Source organism: Danio rerio, chromosome 16 (assembly GCF_052040795.2).
Source record: "Danio rerio strain M-AB ecotype USA chromosome 16, GRCz13ab, whole genome shotgun sequence".
NCBI classification, from domain to species: Eukaryota; Metazoa; Chordata; class Actinopteri; order Cypriniformes; family Danionidae; genus Danio; species Danio rerio.
Window position 1 is genome coordinate 5,607,625 of NC_141036.1, and position 13,829 is coordinate 5,621,453.

General features: G+C 34.6%; 1 protein-coding gene across 8 annotated transcripts in view; it reads left to right on the forward strand.

Moving 5' to 3' along the window:
- Positions 1 to 13,829, forward strand: part of plecb (plectin b) — a 246,872-nt gene that overhangs the window by 99,308 nt on the left and 133,735 nt on the right. The gene's annotated exons all lie outside the window — the stretch shown is intronic.

Genomic DNA, 13,829 nt, shown 5'->3' on the forward strand with positions numbered 1-13,829 from the left:
CTCATCTAAAACATGCAACAAAATGTACCCGGAGTAAGGTATTTAACCTTTCACAGAAATGTAGACAGCGCACTCTAGTTGATTTTTTATTTGAATCGTGCAACAAAATGTACCCAAAACAACATATTTTATGTTTCACAAAAATGTAGACAGTGACCCCTAGTGGATTTCCCATCTGAAACGTGCAACAAAATGTACCCAGAGTAAGGTATTTTACATTTCACAAAAAAAATACACAGTGCCCTCTTGTGGATTTCTCATTTAAAACGTGCAACACAATGTACCCGTAGCAACGTATTTTACATTTTACAAAAAATGTAGGCTGAATCACATATTTCCACCCTGGGCTGGAAAGATCTGTGGACCTGTCGTTTTGCACGTTTTGGCATTCTGGACGTCTGCTGGAGCTCTGGGTGTTGTCCAGATGCTTGACAGCGCGTAGAAAGGGCTAATCAGAGACGTTGTGTTTCTTTCCATTTAGGAAATGGACAAGACGGAGTGATGCGTGACTCATGCTTTGGAGAACACAAGGGAGACTTGTCGTTTTTGCCATGTTACGTAATTTTTACAACTTTTCCACAGACACGTGTAGCCAGTGAGAGAAAGAGCTTCAGACGTCAGAGCTGCTCTAGATGAACATCTCACTTAATTGTGAAGAGATTTGGAGGACAGATCCCACAAACAGTAGTTCTGAGCATTGTTGAGACGTCATTCCTGAAACAGTGTGGCTCTGTCTGAGAATGTGAGGAAAATGTTTGGGGATGATCACTGTTAAACTTCTTTCTTTTCGGACTTTTCCTTTAATGTGGTGTGTAATATACTGTAGCTGTGTGTGTGACTATAAAGGTCAGCAAATTTTGTGAGATCAAAGTGGATGATTAATAGAGTTTTTCTATCTCAAATGAAAGAACCGGTCTTGAACTGCTTAAATGGAGTTTTGCTTCCAGTCTGAGGCCATTTACACACTTACGTTTCCCCACAGTCCAAAGACATGCGCGATAGGTGAATTGGGTAAGCAAAATTGGCCATATTGTGTAAATACGAGGGTGTATGGGTGTTTCTCAGTACTGGGATGCCTTTGGAAGGGCATCTGCTGCGTAAAACTTATGCTGGATTAGTTGGCGGTTCATTCCGCTGTGGCGACCCCTGATTATTAAGACACTAAGCCGAAGAAAAACGAATGAATGAATGAATAATAGCGCTATTCAAAATTTTTCATAACATTTTAGTCTTATGTGATGTTAATGTTTTCAGAATGCTAGTAAAAACATTATTAGAACATTCCATTTATGTTATATTAATGTTCTAAGAACGTTTCCCTAATGTTCTCTGTAAGTTAGAGATTCTTAGAACGTTAAAAATATAATTTCTTTTAAATAGTTGTTATATTAATGTTATTATTTGGTGTAATAATGTTATTATTATTTTTTTTAATTTTTTTTTTCAGGATTTTCACCTTTAATTGGATGGAAAGTAAGAAAGTAAAGACAGGAAAGTGTTGAAAGCATTTACACACTTAAACCTTTTGCGTATTATGTTGAAACGTTTAAAAGCGCACACTTAAACAGCATTTCTAGGCAAAAAAAAAAAATCTTTTTGAAAAGTGGATCAATTTCAAAGTGGGTATATGTGAAAATGCTGATTTGTGTTGCAGCATGAACTATTTAAATATGATGGTGATCGAAAATAATGATGGAAATGATGCAGATCAAAGCATCTCTTTCCCATGTGAGTTTTGAATCCTCCAGTTGACCCTCCTGTGTGAGTGTGTTTTTGTGACCTTTACTTGGAATCTATTGCATAATAAAGTTCCTATGGCAACGTATCAAGTTTATCACGTGACCCTCCACCCCCAGTGATCAATGTATCCATCATATATTGTTTCTTTTTGCGCTTTTCTGTAAATATTGGTAAATGCTTTCATTATAATGTGAAATGTTTGATACTTCGATTCACAAAATATGTAATAGAACATATATTTTGTATTTTAAACAGCTTAATAATGATAATATTTTTGTTATATGATGGGTAATGGGCACCGCCATTTTTGCTAGAAGGGATACAGCTGCAATCAGAAGTTAACGAGAAATATTTTTATTATTTCTTAAATTACGCATTAATTGTATTTTATTAGCCAGATGGGATACAGCTGAGGATACAATATAGCATAATCTAATCAAATTTTGTGATTCCAATCACAGCTGTATCCCTTCTAGCAACAACGGCAAGAGAGATGTGATCTGCTGGATTTACGTCATGTTTATTCCAAATTTACTCCCGAAATACACATTCTAGTAACATAAACAGTGTGTATCTTACATTAACAAAACACATCGTTCGGTTATATAGAAAAATAATTATTATTGCCGTCTCCATAGATATCTGCATGTATTTGACAAACCTTAAGTAGTATGTTTTGCTAGTAGTTACATGTATTTGAATGTCTGAAACCTAAAATAATAAGTTATTTGTTTAAAAGTATAAATTGTGATTTATGAAAAGTTCTGCAAACCTCTTTCTGTGCCTAAGTGCGTGCAGTCAGATTTGAATTTTAGCAGTTAATGACGTGCGCTCTGAATGTTCTAATCACACCGGTGTGATTGTACGCTTCAGGGACCAGCCAAGGCTGATCACACCATTGTGATAGTACGCGTGAAAGAGTTAAGGCATGCATCATACAATGACGAATTATGAAGGAAATTGTCAATTATATTTATTATTTAATTTATTTTATTTTGACAAATTTCCCATTTTCTCCTGCAATTTAACTTGTTTGATTTCCATAACTTCTGTCATTCTTAGAACATTCCATCCCATATTATATTAATGTTCTAAGAACATTTCTTAATATAAGTTAGATATTTTTAGAACATCTGAACAGAATTTGTGTTAAAAATAGATGTTATATTAAAGTTATTATTTGGTTTTAATAGCATTATTAAAATGTTTCAATCTTGTTATATTAATATTTTAAGAACACTCTTGTTTCATCAAGAATTTTCCAAAAACATTATTATTTCAATAACATCACGTCCCTTAACATATACACAACTGTTTTTACACAAAGTACTAAGAATGTTCCTTGTTAGCTTGGTTCAGTGTTACTTCTTTATAGCTGGTGGAATCAAACTAACGAGTTTTTGCGGCTTTCAAAACAGCCATTGGCTTGAGCCATGCTTGAAGACAGACGTGGTGGGTGTGTTTACATCATGACCCAGAGATGCTTTTTTGTTCCTGGAGTTGAGCATTACAGTTATTATAGCTCATGGTTAGCAATTTGAACGTATTTTTCTGAGTTAAGTGCATATTAGAGCAATGAAAACAGTTATTAAATCTTCAAGAAATACCAGATGCATTACAGTAATGGTACTAATGTAGAGCGTGCAAGTTATTTTGAAAATGTCACAATGCGAAAAACAAAATAATAGTATTTTTTTAATGCAAATCACTGATAAAAGCAATATGACATTGGTTATGAGGTCAAATGTACACCAAAAATTGTTGCAAACATATTATATGGGCTTCATGTAAACAAACAAATGACATTTAGTTATGTTCAACCTAATTTGTTTGTTTAAATTCAGCCCATATAAATTGTTTGCAACCACTTACCTTTAAAGAAAATGTATCTAATGAATAATTTTTTTCAGTGTAGCTCATTTTTAATAGTGTTTAGTGAGATTCATTAAGCAGCATGTACACGTATCTGGTAACATCAACTGGTTTTTGGAGAATAGATGGCTGGATTAATCACTTTTGGGAGGAAAGCAAATTTCCATCTAAAAAGTGTATAAAAAATTTGCTAGGTTCTCACAAATATTTATGAGCTGCTTACTGGAAAACAGCTCTTTGGCTCAGACTGGTGTTGGCAAGAAAAACTCATCATCAACATTTACGAGTTCTTACTACTTCTCACAATCCTGTATAGTTATTCTCAAAACCATTGTGGCTGTTCATTTAATTTTAGGTAATTTGTAATAATTCAGAAGCAATGACAGAAGTTTTTTTTTCTAACATATCTGTAAAATAATTCTTGCTGCCCTAAATCTTAAATCTAAAAAGTAATTTTAACTAAAATAAATTAAGATGACTTTAAAGAGTTTTTGTCGTTTCTAATTCAAATATTCAATTCAATTCAACTCAGCTTTATTTGTATAGCGCTTTTACAATGTAGATTGTGTCAAAGCAGCTTCACATAAGTGGTCAGATAAATATCTAAAAATTCTTTAATCAGGAATCATTTTCTAGACAAGCAAAACATGTTGTCTTGTTTTAAAAAACGAATGTGTCAAAACTAAGCGGGGTTTGCCTTGAAACAAGCTAAATAATCTGCCAATGGGGTAAGCAAAATAATCTTATCTCCTAAGGAAAAATATATTAGATAATTTTGTTTGTTTAAATGGCGCCTATTTTACTCCTTTTCCAAGCATTTCCAGAATGTGTCTGTAAAGTTTCAGCTCAAAATACCCATCAGACTATTTATTATAGCCTCCAGAATCTGCCAATTTTGGTGTCTGAGGACAATGTAGCTGTTTTTGTAGCCTGTGGCTTTAAATCTAAAACTGAGCTGCTTCTCCCCACCCACCGCTCCAACATGCAGGTCTACTTCTCATCCGTTACATCAGATAAACAGCCATCAGTGATAGAGACAGACATGAATGAAGCTAAAATCCACGTCTGTCTCTATCGAATAGCGAAAATTGTCATGAGTCAAAAATACCAAGTAAGTTTGTTTGATGTATTTGTGGGGGAGTATTTTCAAGCCTTTCTGAAATGATGAGTCCACACACAAATGCTGTTTGCAGTACACACCTCACATGCACGTTTACTGTTGTTAATATATTGATTAAGAATTACATAGTGATTTTACTGTCTTTATTACAGACATGCTCTGTTTTATAACATTTTAAACCTATACAATTAATTATTGAGGTGCAGCTGATTACAGAGAGTTGTAACCTGTTTTAATCCTAGTTCCTTTGCAAAAAAATCGAGACATCATGGAGACATGGTGCCTGTCAGTCAAATCGGTGGGCCAGGAAAACCGCACTCCTACAGTGGGCCTCAAAATCACTGGGATTTGGATCCTATTTTATCGTCAGGAAATTTTAAAAGAGAGACTTGTTGTGTTTCTATCACTCCAATGACAGTCGACACACTATACATACACACAGTTCTGTCCAAACAGCTCGCAAAAGTTGGTTTAGCATCATAAGTGCAACTCACTCAATTTTGACTTAATATTTCTCAAAAGAACATGATATGTTTTGCTTGTCCAGAAAATAATTCTTGATTTATGAATTTTGAGATGATTGGACTAGAAACAACAAATATAAGAAAGAAAATAATTTTTTGCAGTGTGTATAACTTATAACTTTTATTTGCCAAAGCCGTTCCACATTTCAAGACATCAACTTTAAGTGCAGATAAGCAATGTTTGTTTGCACTGATATGCCTCAAGTGGGATTAGCATGGCTTATTATTGTGTTCCCTATGCAGGCATCACCATGGCTATTACTCAATGCCTCATTTAGCACCAAGTGACTCAAAGATTGGTTGTTTTGAGTGTTGCAAATAGGAGTATAAGTACAACAGGAAAATAATAGATAGCATGATAAGAAATGCTTTGACCTCAGATGCAGGGTTGCCAAGTCTTGCCTTTTTTCTCATAGAATTGGGCTACTTTTAACCATTGCTGGGGGTTAAAAGTTTGACATATTGCATTATTTTCATGCAGTATATTTTTGTTTAAATATTTGACTAAATTTGTATTATACCATTAATAAAACTTATGGTGAAACAGAGTAAGTAAACTTTTGTGAAGAGCAACTGGGCAATTTTGTTTTCGAGACCAGAAACTTTATAATTATTTATAATATACAGTTGTTTTCAAAGAAGAAACTGTTTATAATGCATATATTTATGTAAACAATTCATTTTACAAAAGGGCAGTGTCTGTGTACAAGCATACTGTAGTATTTTAGAGAAAATTTTCTATAGAAAGTGTATTAAATTTCCTTTAGTAAATACTAGTGTTTTTGAACCCCAGTAGAGTAAATTGCAATGATTTGTAATTTGTTATGGTAAATCTACTTTAGTAAAAAACAAAATTGTGCTGCAGTAAGATGTAGTAAATGATGTACAGTATTTTACAGTTTACTGTAGTAAATTCTGAATTATACTAAGGTATTGTTTTCATGTGAAATTTTTTGAGTTTTTATATTAGTGTCTAGTTTTGATTGGCCATTGGGGTAGTTTTGTTGTGAATATCTGGTAACCCTGCTCAGCTATAGTATGTCAACAGTTTGGAGATCAGTTTAAAACAAATCCTCTTTCAAAGAGGCCATTTTTATGAATGATGTTTACCTCCTCACAGTAATATGATAACCTCCAAAACCAGAAGATTGGCCTTAAAAATGGTTATCGAAATGGTATCTTGGGATCAAATTCGACCAAGTGTCCAGGTGGTCAACAACTCATTGGTTCCCTCCATATACGGCTCCTGATCAGCTGAGATTGGGTTTCCCCTGGGGTGTGAACAGGTGCTCGAGGTCGGAGGTCAAACATGGCTTCTGACAGGACAAACCGCACTAGTGTCGACACTTCCTCACTTGGGACAGCTGAATCCCGTCCCCAACCACACGCTATAGTCACGAGCCTGAAATCTTATCAGTGTGAATGTTAAAGTCTTACATGCATGCTAATTTTAATGCAGGTTCATATATTTGAAGAAGAATGAGTTAGTCATATTGTATTGAAATATTATTTTATTGCTAGTTAATCAGTCTGTTGGAGGCTGCACTGCAAAAAAAGTGAGTAAATCCATTATAACTTGGAACTGTTAAGTTGACTACACTTAATTTTTATAATTATGCACATACAGTAGGTAATTTACTTAATTTTAAGACAAAAGGTTTACTTGCGTTTTTTAAGTCAAGTCAACTAATCATTTCAAAAGCAACAGGTTTACTTGTGTTCTTAAGTAAAGTCAACTAATCGCTTTAAAAGCAACAGGTTTACTCACTTCAGTAAAGTCAACTAATCGCTTTAAAAGCAACAAGTTTACTCACTTTAGTAAAGTCAACTAATCTCTTTAAAAGCAACAGGTTTACTCACTTCAGTAAAGTCAACTAATCGCTTTAAAAGCAACAGGTTTAATCACTTTAGTAAAGTCAACTAATCGCTTTAACAGCAACAAGTTTACTAATGTTCTTAAGTAAAGTCAACTAATCGCTTTAAAAGCAACAGATTTACTCACTTTAGTAAAGTCAACTAATCGTTTTAAAAGCAACAGGTTTACTCACTTTAGTAAAGTCAACTAATCACTTTAAAAGCAACAGGTTTACTCACTTTAGTAAAGTCAACTAATCGCTTTAAAAGCAACAGGTTTACTCACAGTTTTATGCAAATTTAACTAATCAATATTTAAGTCAACTAAAAACTTTAAAAAGGAACTTTTTTAAAGTAAACTAACTGCCTTTTACATTTTGTCGTCAGCCTTTAGTTTCCTCTTATGCACTTACACTAATGATGCTTCCAAACCTACTGGCGTTTGTTGACTTTTCAATATTAGCACATGAGGTTTAGCAGAGCTGCACAATATATCTTTCCTATCACATGTCTGAGAACATTGAAAAGCCAACAAATAGTTGTTGTTCAGTGTGTACTTTAGAGAGGCTGTTAATAGCCAGGTGTGTTCTGTGTGCTCCAAACCATTTGCATTGCAAATCCTATTCAGCAGTCAGCCATGTTTATCCAGCAGATCTAAAGAGTATTGGGTTCAGATTCTTCAGATGAGCTGAATATAAATCCTTTATGCAGCAGAGACCAGGCATTCGAAGCCCTGAAATGACATTTGATTTATGCATCTGCCACTCAGAAATCAGAATCCATTTAGTTTTACGAGTCTCTCTAGAATGTAAAGCTGCTTTAGGACTGAAGGAGTCATGTGAAACTTTAAAATGAGTATTTAAATAAGTTTGAAAGACTTTAATTAGGTTCTACTGGTGGGTCTCTGTCACACACACACTTGCAAACTGACCTGTGGAGCATGCTGACCTTTGTCGACAGGCTGAAGGAGGACGGCACGTGTTTCTGAACACTTTACAGTGGGATGAGAGCCAGAGAGGGTCTATTTTGGGTGAACAGACATGCATACAAAGAGATGAAATCAACCCAGGCTTGTTGGAAATGCATGATTTAGCCTACGTTTTTGCGAAAAGTTAAATACGTTGCTTTTTATTGCACGTTTCAGATAAAAAATCCACTAGAGGGCGCTGTCTGCATTTTTTGCAAATCTGAAATATGTGACTAAGGGTTTGTTTTATTGTACGTTTCAGATACACATTCACACATACAAACATCCTTGTACCTATCAGCTAGGAAAGCATTGAGCTAAATCCTTTCCTAAACCCAACCAATAGTGTTTTCAGAAGCAAACATAAGAGAAAAGTGCATTGTGACCACATAGATTTACCTTGATTTTACTATGCTTTTCTCTCTTTTGTTGAAGCGTGATTCAGTGGACTCGAACCAGAGCGCTTGTGCAGTACAAAAACTGTACTAAGTGAGCTATGAGCAGCCTGACCACACCAGAAAAGTGTCCATATGGACATAGATAATATGCAAACATATTCATTACAAATTATAGACAGCGTTAAGCAATTTTGGGGTGTTTATTTGGTGTTGCGCTAGTACTCCTTTATTCATTAATAATCTCTCTGTGAATATCATTAGTGTGAAAAGGAACTGAAGTTGTAGCCGTCATACTGCCCCCTAGTGTTCACTTTATCTAAAAACTGCAGTCAAACATATGTTGAAGGACATTTTTTCGGTTTTACAAGGGAATCCCTACTGTTTATCTAATGTTTAGTGGGTTTATTTGCACTGCAGATACTAGTGAGGGTGTATTTGGAGACGTCCGCAACTAGTGATGACTTTAAAATAAATACTGCACACTTTCTAGCCACCTGGAAACATTTGATGAAATGTAGGGAGTCCAACGCTGAGTACATATTTCATTTCTTAGCCTCAGTTGTTTATAAAATCATTAAAACTGTTTTGGCGGAGGCCAGTCTGAACCTGTCTATATGATGCAATACTGTTTATTAGTTTGAGATCAATTACAAATTTTACTGCTTATAAAGAATAGTCTAATACTCATCCAAACTGCATTTATTTTCTCAAAAATATAGGAAAAAAATTGCTATTTAAAATATTTGTTTTGTATTTGAATAGATTTTTAAAATGTAGTTTATTTTTGGTATTTAAATCTGAGTTTTCAGCATGGTTGCTGAAGGCAGCATCAGTTGAATGATGTTTCAGCAATCACTTGATTTGAATTGGGAAACATTTAGTATGTAGGACAGCTGCTTCTCAAGATTATTTAATTAGTAAATTATTTGATAAATTATACAGTAAATGTCTTTCTTATAGGGATAGTCAGCCCAAAATGAGATTTTTTGTTTTCATCTAATCTTCTTTGACTTGTTCCAAACCTGTTTGGACTGTTGAGCACAAAGGAAGATATTTGGAAGAATGTTGGAAACAGTTAACCATTAACATGCATAGTAGAAAAACAAATACTATGGAAGTCAATGAGTTTAAATATTTATTTGTACATTTTTTCTTTTGTTTTTAACAAAACAAAAAAAAAAAGAAAATGGTTTGGAACAAGTCAAGGGTAAGTAAATAAAAACAAAAGGTTTAATTTTGGGGTACACTATCCTTTTAAGAAAGACATTTATAATGTATAAATAATATTTAAATGATGAAAGAATTCACATTTTTGGGTTTTTGATCCTTTTAAAGTATTTATTTTTTTAAAGAAAAAAAATTGTACATACACTACAGATAATTTAGCCTACCAAATTCACCTTTACCGCATGTCTTTGGACTGTGGGGGAAACTGGAGCACCCGGAGGAAACCCACGCGAACGCGGGGAGAACATGCAAACTCCACACAGAAACGCCAACTGACCCAGCCAAGGCTCGAACCAGCGACCTTCTTGCTGTGAGGCAACAGCTGTTTCTACCGCGTCGCCAGTAATAATAATAGTAAAAATAATAATAATAATAATAAATCCTGGCTGTTCTCTGACAGCCTTCATCTGTGCTGATTTTGACAGAAGGGGGTTGTTGCTGTAGTTAATAGTGAACTGTGATGTCCCGCACAGCTGCCCAGAAGTTATTTTCATGGCGCTGCAGCGACGTGAAAGAGGATATTTCAGCTTCCCGGAACTGACGCACTGTTTCCATAGTGATTAAAACAAAAACACTGTCCGTTTGAGGCATGAGGCGGTGCGTATGGCATATCCCAACCACATATTCCTACCAGATATTCTCAGAAAAGTGGTAATTGCAGCGGTCATTGAGAAGTATCTGTTCAGCTTTTTTCCAGAAGGCATCAGAGACAATCAGTGCAACTCTAGCCGTCTCACTTTCTCCTATCGGCATCTGTCTGTGTCTATCCCCGTCTTACTCTCCCTCTCGAATCAGACACCATGTTCTTGAAAGGTTAACAGTAAAGCGCTGCTCTTTATTTAGGAGACTCTCTAATAGGAAACTCAAACTCTAAAGCTATATTGAGATATAGGGGTGAATTTATTTGTTCTTTCAAGCTGTTGCATCATGTCACTGTACTGCCAGCAGTGCTTGTAAAGGTTTAGTGCTTAGGGAAATAGAGTTGTGTGCACATAAAAAAGTACTACAGTCATTTAAATTAAATGATGTACTGTTTTTGAATTGTACTGTGGTAAAATATTTGAATGAATCTCTTGTAGCTGCTATGTAAGAACTTTAGTGAGGGATGTGAATTAATCTGAGCTAAAAAATACAATTTAATGGGTAATTTAATTGATAGCATTAATAATACTCGATACAACTACAGTTTTTACGTTACTGTGATGGTTGGGTTTAGGGTTGGGGTGGGAGTAGAGGTTAAAAATACAATTTGTTGGGTAGTTTAATCGATAACATAAATAATACTTAGTACAACTAGTGTTTTTACGTTACTTTGATGGTCGGATTTATCGTTGGCGTAGGGGTAGACGTTAAAAATACAATTTATTGGGTAATTTAATAGATAACAAAAATAATACTTAATACAACTACTGTTTTTTACGTTACTGTGATGGTTGGGTTTATCGTTGGCGTCGCAGTAGACGTTAAAAATATAATTTATTGGGTAATTTAATAGATAACATAATTAATACTTTGTACAACTACTGTTTTTACGTTACTGTGATGGTTGGGTTTAGGGTTGGGGTAGATGTAAAAAAAATGTATTGGGTAATTTTAATATATAGCTTAAATAATACTCGGTACAACTACTGTTTTTACGTTACTGTGATGGTTGGGTTTATCGTTGGCGTAGGGGTAGATGTTAAAAATACATTTTATTGGGTAATTTAATAGATAACATAATTAATACTCAATACAACTACTGTTTTTTACGTTACAGTGATGGTTGGGTTTATCGTTGGCGTAGCAGTAGACGTTAAAAATATAATTTATTGGGTAATTTAATAGATAACATAATTAATACTTTGTACAACTACTGTTTTTATGTTACTGTGATGGTTGGGTTTAGGGTTGGGGTAGATGTAAAAAAAATTTATTGGGTAATTTTAATATATAGCATTAATATTACTCGGTACAACTAGTGTTTTTACGTTACTGTGATGGATGGGTTTATCGTTGGCGTAGGGGTAGATGTTAAAAATACATTTTATTGGGTAATTTAATAGATAACATAATTAATACTTAACACAACTACTGTTTTTTACGTTACTGTGATGGTTTGGTTTATCGTTGGTGTAGGGGTAGATGTTAAAAATACATTTTATTGGGTAATTTAATAGATAACATAATTAATACTTAATACAACTACTGTTTTAACGTTACTGCGATGGTTGGGTTTATCGTTGGCGTCGCAGTAGACGTTAAAATTATAATTTATTGGGTAATTTAATAGATAACATAATTAATACTTTGTACAACTACTGTTTTTACGTTACTGTGATGGTTGGGTTTAGGGTTGGGGTAGATGTAAAAAAAAATTTATTGGGTAATTTTAATATATAGCATTAATATTACTCGGTACAACTACTGTTTTTACGTTACTGTGATGGTTGGGTTTATCGTTGGCGTAGGGGTAGATGTTAAAAATACATTTTATTGGGTAATTTAATAGATAACATAATTAATACTCAATACAACTACTGTTTTTACATTACTGTGATGGTTGGGTTTATGGTTGGGGTGAGGGTAGACGTTAATAAAATACAATTAATGGGAAATTTAATAAATAATATCAATCAACTTCTGGCCGCAACCATATCTGATCTAGCAACATTCATTCATTCATTCATTCATTCATTTTCTTTTTGGCTTAGTTCCTTTATTAAAAGGGCGTCGCCACAGTGGAATGAACTGCCAACTTATCCAGCAAAGGTTTTACGCAGCAGATGCCCTTCCAGCTGCAACCCATCACTGGGAAACACCCATACACTCTCATTCACACATATACACTATGGACAATTTTAGCTTACCCAATTCACAAGTACCGCTTGTCTTTGGACTTGTGGGGGAAACTGGAGCACCCGGAGGAAACTCACGCGAACGCAGAAAGAACATGCAAACTCCACACAGAAATGCCAACTGACCCAGCCGAGGCTCGACCAGCGACCTGCTTGTTGTGAGGCGACAGCACTCACTATTTACTATGCCACCCGATCTAGCAACAGCCATACTGTATTTTTCCCCAACCATGGGGTATATGAAACTACAATACACCACAGTTTACTTTAGTAAAAACTAAAGTATACTACAGTGTAATACAATATAAATAATATAATATAATTAATAAAATAACTGCATTTCATTGCCTTGTACTTAGTATAAGTATAATACAATAAAGTTGAATTTAAGCTAATCTAATTTAATATAATCTAATCTAATACACTCAAAACATGACGTTTGTTTAAACTACTTAATTAAAGTGAGCTGAAACAACACAATTCTTGATTTTTTTTTGGGGGGGGGGTGTTTAATCCACTTAAATTAAAAACTGATAAGTTACTTAAGTTACTAAGTAAACTTAATTCCTTAATAATGTCTTAACACAAATCGATTGTGTGAATCCTTGCATTTTTTACAGTATACAATGGTACAGTATTTACTATACCACTAGTATTTATTCACTGGAGTATTTTAACACCCAAAGGCATAATAAAATATAGATTTGACTGTATAGAAGTGTATCGGACTGTAAAACATTAACCAGATACTCATCAGAGGCGAACGGAAACAGGAGCGTATATTTGAGCTTAACAATGGACATGCTTTCACAGTCCACACTGATTCATCACTAAGCTATCCTTGTTCAAAAAGTTATCTGGTAATTCATTTATCTTCAATCCAAAAGATTTTCCACAAGGAATGTTCTTGGGAACTCATGTGTCTGTAGGGCAGAAGCAGTGTAATGTCACAAGATACGAAGTGTGTAAATCCTTGCTGCCTGAGGTGTGTGTTCATAACTGTATCTTTACCTATTGGATGACATACATAATAGGTGTCTCCTTCGCTGAAACTTATCTTCTCATTGACTAATCTACTTTCTCGTCGTCTTTTGAGATGGTCCAACACACCCCGGGGTGTGTAACATGGGTGGTTCCTTCCTCCTGTACTCACAGTATGCCTCAGTGGCACATAGGTGTGCTGATCAGGCATTTTTAATTCTATTTTTAGCGTTCTATTTTAGTGTCCTGTTCATTGGTAATTTTTTCCAAGTGCTCACTTTAAGCCATTCACAACTGTTAGAGTCTGCC